General features: G+C 40.9%; 1 long non-coding RNA gene across 1 annotated transcript; it reads right to left on the bottom strand.

Annotated features, from left to right (window-relative positions):
• Window positions 1-3249: 3249 nt before the first annotated feature.
• On the bottom strand, window positions 3250-16300 carry LOC143679859 (uncharacterized). The gene is made up of 2 exons (XR_013173971.1): window positions 16151-16300; window positions 3250-4194 (listed from the first exon to the last, which is right to left on the bottom strand). It is a non-coding gene; the product is annotated as an uncharacterized LOC143679859 (long non-coding RNA).
• Window positions 16301-17953: the final 1653 nt, after the last annotated feature.

The following is a 17953-nucleotide window of genomic DNA, read 5'->3' as shown; positions in this document are numbered from 1 at the left end:
TTTTCACACAAAATTTTTTTCTACTCCAGTTTAAGGGCCATTACTGGTCAGTTGAAGAGGGAAATATTTGGCTTTCCATTCAAAGTAAGGTGTTAATGAAAGTAATGCAAAGTAAATAAAAATAGCAGCCACATAAATCTGCATGCCCTGCATCCAAGCAAAGGATAGTAGAGTAGAGTAATTTAAACAAATATGTACATTTAGTTAATCAGTTCCTATTCTCCTCTTTGGAGTTAAGAAGCAGCAGTACTAGCTAGCTATTGTCTAATATTGCACTTCGTAGCAGAAACACAGCTAAATCCATAGTCCTAAATACTGACACATCAGCACCTGCTCATAAACTGCATCAATGCTTACCTCAGTCTAGCATGCTAAGTATATAGTCCTATGCTTTTAAAGTTTTAATTATTTGACAGTTCAGTCATTAGAGAAAAAAGGTTTAAGTCTATCTTAATATATATAAGCATTCATTTCAGTTCAGTTAGTATATTGCTTTCTAGAATACAAAGCTCAAATATTCTCATTTCTGTGATCAAAGAACCAACTTTTGGTTTTGTTGATTCTTTTTATTGTTTTTTGTACTCCAGTTAATTTGCTTCTGCTTTAATCATTGTTCTTTTTCTTCATCTGTTTGCTTTGGGGTTAGTTTGCTATTCTTTCTCTAATTTCTCCAGGTGAGCAGTTAAATCCTCGAATTTTGCTCATTCTTGTGTTTTAATATAGCCGTTTAGGGCAATAAATTTCCCCCTCAGCACTGTCTTTGTTGCATCCCATAAGTTCTGATGTGTTGTATTTTAATTTTCATTTGTCTCCAGATATTTACCAATTTCTCTAGCAATTTCTTCTTTGACCCACTGATTAATTAAGAGTGTGTTGTTGTTTTGTTTGTTTTTGTCTGTCTGGTTGGTTTTTTTTGTTTGTTTTTACTATTATTATTACTTTTATTTTTTTCTCTATATTAACAGTCTGTATCTTTTTCTGTTGTGTTGCTAGTTCTTCTAAACCGATGCAAATGTACTAAGAAACGATGATCATGCATCTATGTGATGATGTTAAGAATTACTGATTGCATATGTAGAATGGTATGATTTCTAAATGTTGGGTTAATTTCTTTTTTTTCTTTTTTCCGTTAATTAATAAAAAAAATAAAAAATAAAAAAATAAGGAAAGATGGGATCTTATATATGAGGAAAAATGTAACAGGAAAATGGATTTGAATATATTCTTATTGGTTATCTTTAATTAACAGGTGCTTTTCAAAGAGGCAACATAACCAGCTTGCTTTTCTGTATGACTCAAATAAATGTTTTTTTTTAAAAAAAAAAAAAAAGAGTGTGTTGTTTAATCTCCACATATTTGTGAAAGTCCTTTTTTTGTGTGTGTATGATTATTAATTTCCAGCCTCTTTCTGTTGTGATCAGAGAAAGTGCTTTGGATAATTTCAGTCTTATAAATTTATAAACAGCTGTTGTGTGACCCAGCATATGATCTATCTTTGAGAACATTCCATGAACACTAAAGAAGAATGTATAGCCTGGTGTTTTGGGGTGAAAAAATTTATATATGGCTATTGGGTTTAATTCATTTATTGCATTGTTTAAGTTCTCGATTTCCTTGATCTTCTTTCAGGTTGTCGTATCTATAGTGGAGAGTGGTGTATTGAAGTCTCCCACTATCATTGTTGAAACAGCTATAGCTCCATTCAGTTTTGTCAGTATGTGCCTCGTGTGCTTTTTGGAGTCCCTTGATGGAGCACACACATTTATGATTGTTATTTCTTCTTGGTGAATTGTCCCTTTTATTAATTTGTCTCTTTTGATGTCTTTACATTTCAAGTCTATTTTATCTGATATTAGTATAACTACTCCTACTTTCTTTTGGTTACAGCTCTCATAGAACATCTTTTTCCATCCCTTCACTTTCAGTCTGTTTGTATCCTTGGGTCTAAGATGCATCGCTTGTAAACAGCACATAGATGGATTACACTTTTTAATCCATTCTGCCAATATGTATCTTTTAATTGGTGAGTTTAGCCTATTAACATTCAAAATTATTACTGTAATAATATACAAAATCAGTTCTTGAATCTACCATTTTATCTTTTAGTTCTTATTTGTTAGATCTATATATTCTTTTCCCTCTCTCTCTCTTTTCATCCTTTAAATTACTTTTCCTGGTACTCTTCAGTTTTGTGCCCTCCTCCAGATCTACCTGTCCTGTCTTTTTTTTTTCAGCTGAGAGGACTCCCTTTAGTATTCTTGTAGAGCAGATCTCTTGTTGACAAATTCTCACAGCTCTTGCTTGTCTGAGAAAATTTTAATCTCTTCCTCAATTTTGAAGGACAGTTTGGCCAGTAAGGAGTTCTTGGCTGGAAGTATTTCTCTTTCAGGATCTTGAATATGCCGCACCACTTCCTTTTTGCCTCCATGGTGCCAGTTGAGTAATCTGAATCATTCTTATGTGGTTTCCCTTGAATGTAGTGAATCGCTTTTCCCTTGCTGCCTTCAAAACTTTCTGCTTCTCTTCAACATTTGACTGTCTGATTAGTATGTGTTTTGGTGCTGGCCTGTTTGGATTTATTTTATTTGGGGTTCTTTGGGATTTTTTGATTTGCATATTTATCACTTTTATAAGGGTTGGGAAGTTTTCCCCATTATCTCTTCAATTACCTTCCTAGCCCTTTACTCTTCTCTTCTCCCTCTGGGACACCGATACATTTGTGCACTTCACATTGTCCATCATTTCCCTGAAATCAATTTCCATCTATCTTGCCACTTGTTCTTTTGTGCACTTGAATTTTAATTGTCCCATCTTCTATCTCACTTATTCTTTCTACCCCTTCTTTGGATCTGCTATCGTGTGTTTCTAGCAAGTGTTCTAACTTGGTCTATGGTATTTTTCATATCTGTGAAATCTGCCATTTTTCTACTTATTCTTTCAAATTCTTCTTTATGCGCTTTGTGTCTTCTTGATATCCTTTATGTCATTTTGAACATTCTTTTTAGTTGTTTCAAATTCTTTTTTCCCTTGTGATTTAATTTTGTCATTTGGCTGGGATTTGTCTGCCTGAATCTTCAGGTGCTTTGTATCTTCTGTTGCGTACAGGGCATTTGATTATCTTAATAAGGTTATTTTGCAAGTTGATTTCCTTCAAACGTTGAAGGTTTTGTATTTGGTAGGGTTTGCACTGAAGATCTCCTTTTGCGCTTGGTGTGTAATTCCCTGCCAGACCAAGGCTTAGATCTCATGGAAGGGATACAATTCTACTGGTTTATTAAAAGCTGGGCAGGAGTGCACAGGTAATTCAATGGCGGAACACCTGCTCGCTATGTGGGAGACCCTGGCTCAAATCCTGGCCCAATGCACCCCACAAAAGAAAACAAAACAAAAAAATTAGCAGTTCGGGAGTTTGCCAGATTGCACTTACTGCTTTTACCCAGCAGATGGCAGCCTTGAGCCCCCTCTTTCCCCAGGCCTACCCCTCCCCAGCTGTGGTGACTGACTGAGCAAGGTGGCATGTGGCAGGACGACTGTTTCTGGTGTATGGTGGCGTGGCTGTTCCAGGCGTGTAGGACTGGGCAGCTGGTCACAGTGCCTGACACCCCACTGAGCCACTGTTTATGGAGCCCTATGGGATGGCTTTTCACGGTACCAGTGGGCAACTATTTCAGCGTCTGGAGGGTAGCTCTTTGCTGCAGGTTGTTAGGGGTGCCTCTGGGCTCCCCATGGGTGCTGCCAGCTGCAAAGCCATGTGGGGAGGTTTCCCAAGCGAGCTGCAGGGGCAGGCTGGAGCAGAGTGATAGTCTGCTCCCTTGGACCCACACTTCCCCACATGCCACTGCATGCCTCTGATGGGTTCCCAGCCGAACAGACTCACCCCGTTCTCCCCACCCTGATCTCCCCGCTTCTCTTGTCCAGGACCTCCCTGTGAAGTGTAGAAGATGCTCTCCAATCACTCACCCCCCAGACAGTAGTCCCGGTCATTTTTCTGTGTCCCCTTGTTTTTCCACGGAGCAGGGGTGGACCCAGCCTACCCTACTGTGCCGTCTTCCTAGATGTCTCCTCTCCTTCCTTTTTTGTACCCATTCCTCTTAGCCGTGGCCCACCAGTCCTTGGCTTTTCCACAGAGACCGAAGGAGTTGTAATTCATAAAAACCACTTCCACTGCCACTGTGCTGCTGGATCCGTCAGGATCTAACGAGGAAAGAGAAACCAGACAATTGTTTGATTAGGGAAAGTCTAATCTAAAGAATTGTTATGTATAACAGGATTAGAGTAACAAGGGATTGACTAATAGGTAAAGAAAACTCTAAAGAATATAGGAATAGCAGATACTAGGAGCAGTCACTACACCTAGGATCAGAAAGAAAACTTAGAAACACCCCCTCCCCCAGGTCTGAGAGCCAAATGTTGTGGGAAAGGGCACAGCCATAGATCACTAAATGGCTGAGAAGTCACTGTGGTGCCCTACTGGGGGAACTTGCTGGAAATGAGCCCTCCGGAGCTTGCCAGAATCCTACCCTCGGGAGTACCTGTGAAAGCTGTGTATGGGGAGGTGTCACACCGCAGCCCTTCTGCTATGGAACAGTGGGGGGGGGGGAGCTTCTGGCCACTGGGCCCCACTGTCAACTGTGCACTGCAGGTGCTAAGTGCTGGAGAAGCCATGTGCTTCAGAGGCCCACCAGAATCAGGAAGCGATGCTTCTTTCTGAACCAGCTCTCCTCTGTTCTCTACTGACAGCTAATACTGTGCCAGCTGGCTAAGGAAAAACATTCAAAGGGTCTAGACCTGTTGCCAGGCTGGGCTCACTGCCTGATGTGCACAACAGCCAGTCTATGACACTGGGCTTGCAAAGAGAGAAAGAGCTCTCATTGAAAAGTGTAAAATAAGGAGAAAAGGAGGGTTATGGACCTCAGAAATGTCTTCTTGAACTTCAGTAACTCTGAGAGTTTTATAATATCCAAAGACAGGTAGTTTAAGGACAATGAGTATCATGGCTCAAAATGACAAAGTTAGAAATAGTTTAATTATTGAGCATGCCTGGACTGATTACATGCTTAGCCACAGAATTTAATAGGAAAAGGGTGACTTAACATAATGATCTTCATCATTTTTAGTATTATAATGAGTTATAGGTCATGTATAGGTTAAGGTTTAAGCTGCTGCTTATGCCAGCTGGGCCAATTCTGGTTAGAACTAATTTTGTTTAGTAAGATAGCCTCGGAATTGGGATGGGTTAGTTCTGAGCTGACTTCGTTAATAAATATGAAGGGGCCATCCACGTGATCACAAGACTTCAAAATTTTAAAACAAGATACTGGGTTACAAGTGGAGCCAGTCATGAGTTATCATAGCTTTACAGTTACAAGGTAAAAAATATATAGTTATAAAATAAAGCATCATCATCATCAAAGATTAAGGCATCTGGGTTACAGTTCAGTGAGCTTCATTAGTTTCAGTAGTGTCAGGTATTTACTTTTGGCTAGTCTACAATATACTAAAAAATGAAAAAGTAAATATATAATGATTCAGTAACTATAATAATTTGTTACCACTTAACTCTTGGTTACATTCCCCCCTTTTGTTTGTCTGTTCCTCAATCTTAAGGGATCCCTGGTTGATAACCACTCTAACTCCTTCAAGCTTAAAAGGGGTGTTGATCTTAGTGTTGGGGGAATGGAACTTCTTAGATTGTAGTTGTATATATTCCTTAACTTCATGTTTTGGCTGGAGCATTAATACTTTTTCAGCAATTCTGTTATGTCAGGGTTGGAATAAGAGAAATGTTTTAAAAATAAGAATACCTATTGTGCTGGTTTGAAAGGATGTACGGACCCTAGAAAAGCCATGTTTTAATCAAAATCCCATTTCATAAAGGTAGAATGATCCCTATTCGATATTATATGTTTGAAACTATAATTAGATCATCTCCCTGGATATGTGATTTAATCAAGAGTGGTTGTTAAGATGGATTAGGTGACAGCATGTCTCCACCCATTTGGGTGGGTCTTGAGAAGTTTCTGGAGTCCTATAAAAGAGGAAACATTTTTGGAGAATGAGAGCAATGCAGAGAGAGCCAGAGAAGAAGGACATAGCCACGAGAGCCCACAAGCCAGCGACTTTTGGAGATGAAGAAGGAAAATGCCTCCCCGGGAGCTTCTTGAAATAGGAAGCCAGGAGAGAAAGCTAGCAGATGATGCCTTACTTGCCATGTGCCCTTCCAGCTGAGAGAGAAGCCCTGACTGTGTTCACCATGTGCCTTCTTGGATGAGAGAGAAACCCTGAACTTCGCTGGCCTTCTTGAACCAAGGTATCTTTCCTTGGATGCCTTTGATTGGACATTTCTATAGACTTGTTGTAATTGGGACATTACAACTGTAAACTTGCAACTTACTAAATCCCCCTTTTTAAAAGCCATTCCGTTTCTGGTATACTGCCTTCCAGCAGCTAGCAAACTAGAACTCCTATGATGTTTATAAGGAATATTGCTAATCTAACTTGCAATATAGAATGAAATGAAGATTTTTATCACTGTCCAGATGTCCCCAGGGCCTTCAGGAGCAGCTTTAAAAAAAAAATATTTTCAAACTTATGGGACAGTTATAAAAATAATACAAACCCCACAGATCATAGACATATCACTGTACCACCTACCCAGATCCACCAATTTTAACATTTTGCCACCTTTGCCATATTGTTCTATCTATCTGTTTACCTCCTTCCCTCCCTCCCTTTTTTTTTTCACATGGGCAGGCACTGGGAATTGAACCCTGGTCCTCTGGCGTGGCAGGCAAGCATTCTTGCCTGCTGAGCCACCCCTCCCTCCCTTTTTATCAGTCTATTTTCAGAACACCTGAGTGTAAGTTGCATACATAATGCCCCTTGGACATTTAATACTGCCATGTACGTTTCTCAGGAGCAGTTTTTTAAAAACATATATTGAGATATATTTACACAGCATACAAACCATCCAAAGTGTACAATCACTGGCTCACAGTATCATCACATGATTGTGCATACAACCACACAATCAATTTTAGAACATATTCATTAGTCCAGAAGAGAAATAAAAATAAAACCCAAATTCTCCCATACCCCTAATTCCCCCATTATTGACCCATAGCATTGTTGTAGTACATTTGTTACTGTTGATGAAAGAGTTTTAAATAGTTACTACTAACTATAGTCCATAGCTTGTAATTGGTACATTTTCCCCCATAAACCCCTCTATTATTAACTCCTTCTAATAGTGTCATACATTTGTTCTAATATATGAAAGAACTTCTAAATATTTGTACAGTTACTCATGGGCATGGTCCACGATAAGATTCACTGTTATACATTCCCATGTTTTAACAAACTTTCTTTCTCATGACATACATGACTGACTCCGAAGTTCCCCTTTCCATCACATTCACATGCCATCCCAGCACTGATAATTATTCTCACAATAATGTGCTACCATCACCTGTGTTCATTTCCAAAAGTTTAAGTTCACCCTAGTTAAACAGTTTGCACATATTAAGCAACTTGCTCCCAATTCTTTAACCTCATTCTATATCCTGGTAACCTGTATACTATATTTTACATCTATGAGTTGTATACATTTGATTTATCCATTCATCTGTTGATGTACACTTGGGTTGTTTCTACCTTTTGGCGATCGTGGGTAATGCCTCTATGAGTAATGCCTCTATCCTGTGCAGATGTCTGTTTACATCCCTGCTTTCAGATCTTCTGGGTATATCATGAATAGCAGGATTGCTGGGTCATAAGGCAACTCTTTATGTAGCTTTCTTAGGAACAGCCAAAACCATCCTCCACAGTGGCTGTACCCGTTACATCCTCAGGAGCACTCTTGCTTGAAACTTTGCCTATTGTGGCAATTTGTGGTATCTGGCTGAGTCTGCATAAAAGTACCTTTAGAATGACTTCCAAACTCTTTGAATTTTTTTTCCATAGAAACTATTTTATTTAATATTTTCCCCTTTATTTCATCCTTCTCTGAAAGCTTAACATTTGGTATTGATCCCTTGGTGCCAGGGAGGCTCGCCCATGGGAGTCTTCGCATGGGGGAAAAGTGGTGAGCTTATTTGCAGAGTTTGGCTTAGAGGCCTCTATGAGCAACAAGGAGGTTCTCAGGGGGTGACTCTTATAATGAAGCTTAGTTTTGTCTTTACAAAAATAAGTTTTATAAGTGCAAGCCTCAAGATCTAAGGCTTAGCTCATTAGCATATTTCTTTTCATAAGGCAAGACTCATATATTCCAGAGTTTATTTTTCACAGGTTTCCCTATTATATGTTTATATGGGGATAATTTATGTTTTCCAAAAGGAATGGATCTTAGATTTAGACCTTGACAGTTTCAGTAATTGGGAGTTCCTATTGCTTGAGAGACTAGAAGGAAGTCCCAGGTGGGAGAGTTTAATAGTTCCATGCATTTCTTCCCAGGTCTCTCAAAGGATCTTATTGTATTAGTCAGGGTTTTCTAGAGAAACAGAACCAACAGGACATATCTGTAAATATGAGATTCGTAAATGTGTCTCACGCAGTCGTGCAAATGGCAGAGTCCAAAATCAGTAGGGCAGGCTGTGAAGCTGGCAGCTCTGATGAAAGGTCTGGCCAAATTCCTCAAGAGATTTGCTGACTGAAGAAGCAGTGAAAAAAATCTCTCTTCTAAAGCCATCAACTGATTGGATTATCTCATTGGTGAGAGACGTGCCTTAGTTGATTGCAGATGCAATCAGCCACAGATGTGATCAACAGACTGATTATTTAATAAACCAGCTTTCCAGTTTATCAACCAGCCATGAAATATCCTTGCAGCAATGGTCATGCCAGTGCTTGCCTGACTAGGCAGCTGGGTATAATCACTTGGTCAAGTTGACACCAGAACCTAAACATCACACTTTTTCATTTCATTCTTAAAACACTCTGAAAATTATCAGGGTATCCCATTAACATGTATAGAATACCAAGATCTCATTCCCTATCTTAGGTTTTATGTCAAATAAAACTGAATTAGGTTTTTAAATAAATTGACCAAACGGATTAAATCAGATAGTGTGCCACAGAAAGTTTAAATTTTTGGATAAAATAAATTTTTCCTCCTTTGGTTTCCTATAGAAACTAAAGTCCCAAAATACAGGCAATATCATCCTATATCCTGTATTCTTATTCACCTTAGTCCTAATTAGATCAGCCTCATTCTCATTCCCAATTGAAGTCTGATCCCTTCTTGAACCTTTTCAATAGTTGCTGCTTGGAATCATCTTCCAGAATTAATGTAGCTCCTTTAGTATTTCTAGGCTGGAGACTCCAATTCTGAGTCTCAGGTGTCACACAGACACTCAAATTTTAGGAAGCTACCGGGTTACACATAAAAAACAAAGCACTTGAAAATTTAGAAATAATAATTAAAGTCTAGGAACAACTGTGACTGCTGCAAGAGCTTACAATCAATTGTGACGGCTGCAAGAGCTCTACAATCTCTTTTATGAGCATTTTCCAAATGAAGCTGTTCTTTTTTTAACATTTTATTGTGAGATATGACATATATGCAAAAAAGTGATAAATTCAAAGGACGGTTTAACAAGTAGTTATAGAGCAAAAAATGAAGCTATTTCTAGAAACAAAACATTTGACAATTAACTTATATTCTTATATTGAAGTTATCAACTACAGAACATAACAGAAGTTTTTTTTGTTTCTCCTTTACATTTTTTTTTTTTTTGCTAGGGTCATGTTAATTAACAGGTAGAATGTAATTTATTTACTTTCTTGTCTTCTCTTTTGAAGTTTCTTATTGCTGAAGATGAAATTCTCTCTGTAGCTGTTTATATGCATTTTCAGAGGCACAGCAGAGTAAAACAGTATAACTGACAGAGAAATTTGATTGTTTTGTGATATCTAATATTTTCTAAGAATAACTAAAACTATGATTAACACTATAGTGCTGTCTAATATCATGCTGATAGGTATCAGACATATCATGGACAGGGAGAACACTTAATCTCTAGGAATTTAATATAATCTCTAAATATTTATATGAATAATATCTCACCAACACAGGTTTAACTATCAGAAGGTTAGAAAATCCCTTTTAACTTGACAACATTTCCCATGCAATTCATAATATAGTAAATGAACTTGACTATTTCTACCACCTCTTTTTACAAGGTGAGAAGAACAAATCCTTTGTAATAGTTTAAAATAAAAGTTATCCTCAAGGGTTTGGTTTTTGAGAAGGCAGATGTCAAAAGTTGTCGGATTCGAACATTATGCTAAACATAAAAAGGGGTTGCTGTGAAACAATATATGTCTCCTTATCTAATTAAACTGACAATGAAAGAGTAAAATTGGAGTTAAAATGATTGTAAAACAAAACTTAGTTTTCTTAACGTAAGAAAAACTGTCTTCTTAAAACAATAAAGGATGATAAGTTAGCATAAACATCAATGATGATATTATCCTGACATGACATAGAATCTTTGTCTTCTCAACATAATGCTCAGATGGTTAAGAAAAACTTTTTATAACCTTTTAAGACTAGACTAATAATTTAAGAAAATTTTATTACTTTAATAGAGAGAAAACAATTTTAGTTTTGCATGAATACATTATTTGATATAAAAGCTTTTAATCAAATCCTAATCAGCATCGACCATAACAAATAAAATTCATTTATATAAATCTTTTATAACCGTTTATATCCACCTAGATTTTGTCCTACATATTCCTGCTTCTTATTCTGGGAAAATCAATTATTTTACTTTAGGACAAAACTACATCCCTTTTCGGTAACAAAGCACACCATGTATACTTTACATACTTGCATATCTTAAATTACTGAAAAGATCTTTGGAACTGTCTTTAAACATTCTACAAAGCAAATTATCCTTAAAATAAAATTTGTCAAAATAACTTAATTTTATTAAATACAAACTTACATTTCCATCATCTTAAAGATTTAATAGATATAATCCTAATTTATTTTGTCAGTAAACTTGTATAAATCTAGGAAGAACATACCCAAGTAGAATAAAATTGTATGTTTGTATTGTACTTAAAAATGGCAGTTCAGAGGACCTAGGTATTTTCAGGGGATGGTTTCCAGAAGTATTGCTTACCATTTTATCAGCATCTCAGTGAAGTATATTATACATAATTTTCAAAACAGGTTTCTGGAGGCAAATATGGAGAGCTGGTTTGAAGCCATGATTTAATTGCAGGCTTATAGAAGCAAATAGCATTTTTCTATTATTTTCTTTTCAGTAGAGTTGTTTGGTTCAAAAGCTATTATAGAAAAAAGAATAGGAATAGAATTTATTGCTGCAGTTTTTGCAGCTGCAGTTTTTGCCAGTGATTTCTTCTATATTTGCCTAAGAATGACCATGAATTTTAATTATAGCTAAAACCTTTGGTAATAGTATAGTATTGAGTAATTTCTTAATGCAAGAAATGCTTTGTTTTTCTCCATTGAAGGTTAAAAACTTCTTTTTTCCTTATAATGTTTAAAAATTATTAATAACTTTAAAAGCATATAATCAGGTTCTGAAAAATATACAACAATTGTTTAATTGGCCTAAGCAGAATCCAGGAAAACATTTCTATAGCTTTCAAGAACACTTTCCTTTACTTACAAAAGCTTTTGAAATTTGGCAATTGGATTTTATTCAATTCCTCCATCCCTAGTCTATCCATATTACAAGTATTAATGCTCTGAACTCTGGTGCTTAGTTTTAGGACTTACTTAGTTGCTGTTTTAGCTCAGGTGGATTTCTTTTTCTCAATATATTTTTTTCTTTTTCAGTTTTTTAGCTAGTTTGTCTACCCAGTATTCTACCTGGCCTTCCCTATCAGACCTGCGAGTTAATTGGCAGAGGTCTGAGTATCTAGGCTCATTAAGTCTGAATGACAAGATGGAATTATTTGCTAAACCCACTGAGTTTTCTGTAGGATTTGGGAAATCTTGTTATAGGGAGAAATAGGCTAGGCCAGGATACAGAGGGGGAAGACAGAAAGGGTTCAAAGATCACCAGAAGCTCAGCTTCCCCAATTTCTGGGACCCCAGGAGTACTAATTTATATATATGCACTTATTTATCTTTAAGCAATTTGAATAGAGTTCGCCTAAGGATCTTTATTAGTTAATTTGGTGTTACTATCTGGAGGTAGGAAAATATGTATAAAACAGGCATACACAAATAAACACAGAAATATAAAACTCACTAGCTTGAACTAATTTTGCACCCTTTTCTGCAAATTCTTATTCTACAAGTCTAATCGTTAATGTAGTAATTGTATCTATAGATGTGCCTTCAGGCCATTTTTCTCCTGGTTCTAAATCATATTGAGGCCAAACAGTGTTACAGGAGAAAAAAAAAAGCTTCGCTTCTTCATGAATTTATCACTAAACTTCTGCCAGTTTCATAGAATGCAACCCAGCAGGCTGTACTCAAATATGCTGTTAGGAGTGTTGGAATTTCTCATCTCAAAAGATTCTAGTAATACAAAAAAAAAAAAAAGAAAAAAGAAAGCAAACAAAAATAAAATTTAAAAATGGACAAAAAACAGACAAAAGATTCTAGTAAGGAAGTTAGGAGCAGGCAAACAATAAAATATACAACACAGTCAGTATAGACAGTGTGAGTCAAAATTCTTAACCAAAGTAACATGTAGAATCTTTTCACCCGTTATTAAACTACTTATTCTGTTATACTCCAGGAGTGTGCTCCGCAGACAGACTCAGTCTGGGACTTGAGCCTAGCATGCAATGTCACCTGGAAGTCAGGGAAGGACCAGTGGTTAGCGCGCGGAAGATTGTCTGGAAGTGGGACCCACAGCCTCAGACTTGGCCCCAGGAGCTCGGACCTTTTCACCTTCTTTATGATCTACTTTTGCCTTGAAGATCTGCTTACCCAGTCATTGTTCCAGGATCCAGTAAATATAAGCATTTGTAACTCTTAATTCTTGGTTACAGATTGATTTTCATAGCACAGGTAAAGAGGATCAATTTGTAGCTGAAAGGTTGTCTTCCTGGTTACTCGCTATCTGTCAACTTCACCAGGTCTGTGCCAGCAGAAAGCTCTAAATCTAAAATAGTTTATTCACTTGGGTGCAAGTTGTACAGACTGTTGGTGCCCACGCAGCCTGAGGCCTGACTACCACTCACAGAGCCTCTCTAATGGGTCTTGTTTTCCAACTTCCCCATTTTGGGTTCCAAGTATTTAATGTCCTTGTATTGATTGGAGTGGAAAAGTATGAGCAGCAAAGGGCAGGGGTGCAGAAGGAAAGGACAGAAAGGGGCAAAATTAGTGGGAAGTATACAGGAAAAATCCATGTGCCAAGCCCACTTTCTCTAGACTGGCTCAGGGGGCCTGTCTTGGTTTCCAGTCTTCCCTATGATAGCCCAGCATAGGAGATTTACAAGTTCATACGCATTTTTACTTCTGAAGTCCCATTTGGTGCTCATAGCGTCCTTGACGCTTGGCAGACTGACGTCCGGTCGAGTGCAGTGGGTACCCTGGCCTGCAGTCCCACAGCAGGGGCAGCTGGGCCGGGGAGCAGGTGAGCAGTGAGCTTGGTGAGTAGCACTGGCTCAGCACATCTCCACCGGGCAGGGAGGGTGGTGATGACCAGGTACGGTTATTCCAGGTCCCAGCCATGCTCAAGGCTTAGACAGAGGAGGCGTCGCTGCTACTGGTGTACCACGACGTCCTGAAGATGTTTCTCTCTGTTTTTGTCCTGGAGTTTTAGGGTTTGGGTTCTTATATCAAGGTCTTTGATCCATTTTGTGTTAATGGTATAAGGTTGGGGTCCACTTTCATTGTTTTACGCGTGGATATACAGTTCTCCCAGAGCCATTTGTTGAAGGGGCTATTCTTTCCTATTGAATGGACTTCAGAGCCGTCTGAAGCACAACCAACCCACAGTTTGAAAAAGGCTGGCTGACTTAGAACAGTCTCTGTTGACATCTTGGAGTTGGCAGGTGTTACCCTCAACAGCATCAGACTTCTGCGAGCAGGGAAGAGGGGGTGTGGGGATTTGGTGTTTCAAAAAACAGCAGGTAGACTTTGCTACATGTTCTTCACTTCTTAGCAGCAAGTGATACAATTCTGCATATTTTCATTTTCATTACTTGCAGGTAACCCAAAGGTGAATAAAATTTGTATTGGCAATTCAAACTAAGTTATTTAGTAATGGATGGGTATTCTCAATCACATACAAACATTTTTCTTACTGAATTGTAGGCAAAAAACACTTTAAAATCACTACACGAAACCAGTGACACCCCTACCCCCTTTATCAACATTCACTTTCCCAGCCTGTGGCCTTGAACTGTAAACTTGCAACTTAATAAATTACCTTTACAAAAGCCATTCCATTTCTGGTATATTGCATTCTGGTAGCATTTAACAAACCAAAACAGGACCAGATACGCCTGCCTCCATCTAACAACCTCAGCCCATTTTCTCCCCTCCCCCATGGCAGGGCTAATGCTCCCCAGTGAATCAGACTGGGGGTGTTACCCATCACGGCCACTGCTGCATGACCATGTAACCACCTGCTGCTATGTCTACCACAGGCAAAACCCTGGCAGGAGGCAGGTGGTGGGGACACCCTCCTAATCCAACTATGCCCACACTGCCAACTCTCAGCCCATCAGAATGCTAGAGCAACTTTTTTTCTTGGGGGTGTTGGGTTGGGTGCTGTTGGAGTTTCAGTGCTTGCAAGTCTTTCTGTGCTAGACTTCAGATCTGCCTCCATCTCTTGGAAGTTCTGGCCTTGCCTTACCTCTCGGGTCCTTTCCTTTATCTATATTCTCTCCATCTCCTGTCCTGTGCCCAGGTTGACCTGCTCCTACCTTGCCAGCTACCTAAGGTGGGTCCTGGGGTAGACCTTTTACACAGCAGCCTGGGCCCCTGGCCTGCCTGTCATTCCATGAGGAAGCTCTACAGGAACATGCTGTGCTGGCTCAGGCAGCACCGCCACATAGTGACCTCTGCCTGCACCTTGCACCCCATGTGGAGCCATGGCTGGGGAGGGAGGAGGGCACAGAGCACTCTTTTTGTGGGAGAGAAGGACACAGGACAGGGGATGGAGAGAAAATAGATAAAGGAGAGGACCTGAGAGGTAAGGCAAGGCCAGAACTGAGTCTGGTGATGGCATTAATTGGGGGGTGAGGGAAGAGAGTCCGAGTTCTTTGGACCTCTGTCAAGTCCAAATAAGGGACAGGGGTATCCTTGATACACCCTGCTTTCTGGTAGTTCAGAAGTCTGTCTGGGGAGCCCTACAATGATTCAAAGGAGGAGCTGAAGGGGGCAGCAGTAGGGGTGGGGTGAGGAAGGTGTGGGCAGGCAGCGTGGAGGTCTGAGATTCCATTTAGCTTAACAATTGGTGCCCCTGGAACGCAGCCATCTCCCATACCCCACATGGCAAATTCTCTGGTCAGACCGGGATCAGGTCAGACTCCAAGACTCCTGCTTATCACAAAGGGCTCAGAGGCTGAGCATGGGACCTGGCCTTGGCAGGGCTGAGTTGGGTGCTGTGGACTTTCTGTTTCATCTTTCTCTGTCTGCTTGCTCTTCTCTGTTCTCTGACCTGGCCTTCCCCCTCAACCTAAATTCCTTAAGAAGATCTGCTTTCAGTTAAAATCCAGTGTGCATGGGTGGTCCAGTGGTAGAATGCTCATCTTTCATGTGGGAGACCCGGGTTTTTCCTGGACCATGCACCCCAAAAAAAATCTAAAGGAGAAAGCTTTAAGATATGTTGGGGAAAGCTGTTTCACTCAAGACTCATCTAGATGGCCTTTTCATCCCCTGTGGATGTGTTTAAATCTGAAGCTGGTAATAGTCCTAGAGTAAAGAAATTAATTAAAATAAAACAAATCTAAATGGTGAATCAAGTGACTCCTTTAAAGAAGTCTCGTGGGGCCTTAGCTGCCCCAGACCCTCAGATCTGTCCACCCACACAGTAAGGGGCATGTGACTAGGGGCTCCTGCTGTCACCTCGGGTCCCAGAGCTCTGTGCCCAGGCTGCGGCCTCCACTCTCAGGGCCTGTCCTCTCCGCTCCACTCTGCTCCAGCCTGGCCCACGGCGCCCCGGGACATGTGGTCAGCGGGGGGCCCCAGCAGTCCTGCTCAGCTCACCGGCCAGGGAACTACAGTCGTTGGAATGCCTGCCCAGGTAGAAGCAGGAGTCGCCTCCTCAATCCCAGCTGGGCCCAGAATGTCCATCCACAGTGACAGAGGTCAGCCAGGTAGCACCTGAAGCACCTCCCCACAGGCACATCGGCACAAAGCAGGAGACAGAGCACAGGTGTTCTAGTTTGCTAGCTGCCAGAATGCAATATACCAGAAATGGAATGGCTTTTAAAAAGGGAAATTTAATGAGTTGCTAGTTTAAAGATCTAAGGCCGAGAAAATGTCCCAATTAAAACAAGTCTATAGAAATGTCCAATCAAAGGCATCCAGGGAAAGATACCTTGGTTCAAGAAGGCCGATGAAGTTCAGGGTTTCTCTCTCATCTGGAAAGGCACACGGTGAACACGGTCAGGGCTCCTCTCTCAACTGGAAGGGCACATGGCAAATACAGCATCATCTGCTAGCTTACTCTCCTGGCTTCTGGTTTCATAAAGCTCCCCGGGAGGCATTTCCCTTCTTCATCTCCAAAGGTTGCTGGCTCGTGGACTCTGTTTCATGGTGCTGCAGCATTCTCTGCTCTCTCTGAGTCTCTCTGAGTCTCTCATTCTCCAAAATGTTTCCTCTTTTATAGGACTTCAGAAACTAATCAAGACCCACTCAGATGGGTGGAGACATGTCATCCCCTAATCCGGTTTAACAACCGTTCTTAACTAAATCTCATCAACCAGGGAGATGATCCCATCACAGTCCCAAATACACAGCATTGAATAGAGACTATTCTACCTTTAAGAAATGGGATCCATATTAAAACATGGCTTTTCTTAGGGGGCATACTTCCTTTCAAACCAGCACAACAGGGAATCTGGAGATGTGGAGATTCTTTGTCAGAGGCTGGAGGGTGGTGGCTGGCAAAGGTGAAGGGTCAGAAACCAGAAGATGTGCCTCCATTGTGGCAATGGTGACAAGTGTGTAAGTGTGTGTGTGCACGTGGGAGTCGGAGAGACAAAGGACAGGTGAGCGCTTAGAAGTGCCCAGAGCCTAGGGAAATGGAAGCTTGGGCACAATTGCTTTTCCCACATTCCCTGGAGAATCACTGGGAGGGGCTCCAGGCTCGGGAGGGCGGGGGCAGCAGTGGATGGGAGAGCCATGGGAGAGAAGCAGGTCACGGGCTGGGCCTAGACTTCTCCCCAGGTCCCAGCCTCTCTGGGTCCCTCACCTGCCTCCCAGGCCCGCCCCACTCTCAGTACCAGTCTGGGTGCTGCTTGGCTACTAGGGGTGGCTGGGTAGCTGGAACTGCAGGAGCCTGCAGAAAGGAGGAAGGCGCCATCAGGGCTTTTGAGACTGCAGGCTCAGTCCTGGGCCAGCCCTTCTTGCTGACGTGTCTGGCTCTCTCCCGGGTATGATGGTGTAGGGAGCAGGCAGCTGCTGTGGCAGCGGGGCGGGATGCGGGGCAGCAGTGCTCCCCTTGGTTCCAGGTCAGGGCTTGGAGCCACCACACTGAGCACCAGGGAGGCAGGGCAGGAGCAGGCCAGCGGGCAGCATATGCCCGTGCTTTCTCTCAGGCGGTTGTTCAGGCCAGAGACCCAGAGCCACCCCTGCCTCCTCTCTTTCTCTCATACAGACGTCCCGGCCACCTAATACCTAAGAAACTGTTGAGGGTTTAGACTCTTCCCATCCACACTGGCCACTGCTTGACTTTGGACCCTCTTTTTTTGGACTACAGTTTCCCAGCCTCCATTATTGTTCCTTCTAGCTCATCCTCAGCTTCCACCAGTTTTCTGTGTAAATCACCACATGCCCCCCACTCTG

This window comes from Tamandua tetradactyla, chromosome 4 (assembly GCF_023851605.1).
Source record: "Tamandua tetradactyla isolate mTamTet1 chromosome 4, mTamTet1.pri, whole genome shotgun sequence".
Taxonomy (NCBI): Eukaryota; Metazoa; Chordata; class Mammalia; order Pilosa; family Myrmecophagidae; genus Tamandua; species Tamandua tetradactyla.
Note: the sequence above shows the minus strand (reverse complement) of the source record. Positions and strands in the feature narration are given on the sequence as shown.